The sequence below is a fragment of the Neophocaena asiaeorientalis genome, unplaced genomic scaffold, assembly GCF_003031525.2.
Source record: "Neophocaena asiaeorientalis asiaeorientalis breed wild unplaced genomic scaffold, Neophocaena_asiaeorientalis_V1.1 C48943270, whole genome shotgun sequence".
NCBI classification, from domain to species: domain Eukaryota; kingdom Metazoa; phylum Chordata; class Mammalia; order Artiodactyla; family Phocoenidae; genus Neophocaena; species Neophocaena asiaeorientalis.
In genome coordinates this window covers 1-2,945 of record NW_020185125.1, presented here as the reverse complement: position 1 = coordinate 2,945, position 2,945 = coordinate 1, and the positions used below count along the sequence as shown (strand labels likewise).

Below are 2,945 nucleotides of genomic sequence, written 5' to 3'. Positions count from 1 at the left end.
CGCAATGGGAGAGGCCACAACAGTGAGAGGCCCAAGTACCGTACAAAAAAAATAAATAAATAAAACCAAACCATGTAAAGGTTACACTTTCATTGTCCATTATGGTATCAAATGCTCTTGATTTCAGGCTTAGAGACCTTATGCCTCTTTACATCAACTGAAGAACAAATGTCAGCCTTTCACGTGAATATATCTATGATTCACAGACTTTCTCCTCTGAGAGGGTTAGGCCTCCAATTTAACTTTCTGGCACATTTCCTACTGCCTGATAAAGAATGTATCTTATATCAAATTCTACAGGATGACTGATGAATATTTTAGCATAAATGAGCCACCATATTTATTTATCTTGTTTATTGTGTGTTTCTCCTATTACAATATAAGCTCCTTGAAGACAAGGTTTTTATTGTTGCAGTTGTTAGTTACTTATTAATACGTTTATTTTTTTCTTTGTTGTTGTTTTATCCCCAGCACCTAGAACAGTACCTGACACTTGAAGCCATTCAATAAATATTTTTAAGGAATTAATACATTTTTGATAAGTTCCATAAACACCAAGATGTAAACAGTTTCATGCTTTAAAAAAATTGGGACATTAAGACTGTTTCTTTTTATCTTAGCAATTCAGGGAACTCAACTGAGCCCTTCAAATAAAATACTCTACTGTCAAAATACCCAATAAAAGAGGAACTATTAACATATTTTTCTTTCTTTTTCTTTAGGTGAGGGAACACCTTCCTAAAGAAGAACCCATTCAGAATCCTAATTGGACCCTTTTAATGTTTAGTGGTGATAGGGCACAAAGTCTCAAAATCAATGAATCCAGCGATGCATTCTCTGAAGCCCTTAAAGAAGAAACTGAGTTTCATTCTACTTTATATCACATGGTTAAGGACTTTGCTTCTAAAGAAGCAATGAAGAAAGTTAGGTGTTCCAGCTGCCAGTTTGTTGACACTCTATGCCACATGCTACTCTCAACTAGATTACTCAGCTATTCTTAATCCCCACTGATAAATTTTATTCAGTACGAAGAATGAAGCAACTTGGAGAAAAATCCGGTATCTCTACAATAAAGTGTAATGAGTGGATATATGCCAAATAGGCTGTTAAAATGATCTAATCAGCATTTTACACTCAAATTTTACTTTCTAAGAATTAGGGTTTTTTTCCTTATGCATATGTGACCTACTGAGACTTCCAACATTCACTGTATGAAAATCTGAATGGTTCTTTATTTCAATAAATTTTAACAAACAATAATATCTCCTCCTCAAAAAGCTCATTAAAAAAATCATATAGGTGGGCTTCCTCCCCATTGTATTTTAGTTAGGGAGGCAATCACAAAAAGAGGGAATATAAAATATCTTACAGTCATTCTGAGAACCTCTGGTTCCATGCTATAATTTCCCAGCTAAAAGCTACTAATTTACAAAGTTCAGATACTGAAACTTTAAAGATCAAGATTAGCATTAGCACATTAGGATGTGCTGCAGTCACACTGGCGGCGGCCCATTGTGTTGGAGTCTGGTAAATGGCCACAAGATATGTTCTAGAGACATCCAGGAGTCCCCGTCCTGTGTGGGAGCAGCATCCACAGACTTCTGGAAAAATCGGCCTGTGAAGAAGCTCATCAATGCCGCAAATAGTACAATGAACGCGACAGAAAGCCAGAGCGCCTTACTGGCCTCTCTGATGGAAGTCTTGAGATTTGTTGCCCAGGAAGCTATTGTGTTATAACTACAAGGAAAACACAAAATCAGCATGTGGTAATCACAGCATGTGGTTATTAGAAACACTCCTTTTGTCAACAATAATCAAGTCATGCGTCTGCCCTGCATAATTCCACCAACACCCCCTCATAATAAGCTACATAGTATGATCTAGCCTCTTGGCTTTGGCCACAATCTGCTCCCCACACCCCTTATAATTTTTAGAATTAAAGAAATGATGTGCTACGGTAAGAATCTGAAAATTATGTGATTTAGGCATTACTTAACTCCTAACAAGTACATTTGAGTATTAAGTTCATTTTTTCAATCAGGTAAGGCAATTTATATTCCTGGGGTAGAAGAAATAATGTTATTCATTGGGTAGAGCAAGATATATGTACTTATAAACATGTCACCTATTTCTCACCATACCCTGGACTTTTGCTGTACTGACACCCTAAAATTCCTTTTAGAAACACCCACCAAAAAAGCTTATTACAGCATCATGTAAGTCTTTGAAAATAGTTAACTATGTGTTTTACATGTGCTAATTCATTTACTCATGACAGCAAAGATTATTATCATCTCTATAGGTGAAGAAATCGGTGCTCAAAAATGGATGAACTTGCCCAGGTCACACAGAGTCAGAGAGCTAATTCAAGCCTGGGCCATCTGGTTCCAAGGCCAAGTTCTTAACACTGTGAACTCACCTGCCTCTTGTAGCTCATAGGTTCAGGGATAATTGTTAAACACCATATGGAGTTTGTTATTCATCTTAAATTTAACATTTTGAAAGGTCTTTTAGTCAAGTAATTTGATTAAGATTAATTCTGCTAACCCTGCCTTAGCTTTCCCCATTCCACCAAAATGGTATCATTTAGCAAGTAGACAACTTACGTTGAAAAGACATCCCATTTTGATGAATTATTTTTCTTTTCAGAAAGACTGGGCTTTCTTGTCCTTTCTACTGTTTCTTCTTCAGGTGGTTCTGAGTCATCTTTAGTTCTGTAAATAAATATTGTTTTTAAATATTAAACTATGGATAATGTGCTATTATCATTTATAAGATACTGCTAAATTTTCCTGTATTACTAAGGAAGCTTGCAGATATTCGTTTTGCTTTAGAAAGATTTGATAAATAGTAATTCTAAAAGTCAAATCACCAACTTTATATTTTTAACCATTTATAGGAATTCAATTTTCTTTTCTTTCTTTTTTTTTTTTTTTTTTTTTTTT

The 2,945-nt window shown here is 35.1% G+C and overlaps 1 long non-coding RNA gene across 1 annotated transcript; it reads right to left on the bottom strand.

Annotated features, from left to right (window-relative positions):
* Positions 1 to 339: 339 nt before the first annotated feature.
* On the bottom strand, positions 340 to 2,923 carry LOC112392073 (uncharacterized). The gene is made up of 2 exons (XR_003001621.1): positions 2,607 to 2,923; positions 340 to 1,737 (listed from the first exon to the last, which is right to left on the bottom strand). It is a non-coding gene; the product is annotated as an uncharacterized LOC112392073 (long non-coding RNA).
* Between the last annotated feature and the right edge of the window lie 22 nt (positions 2,924 to 2,945).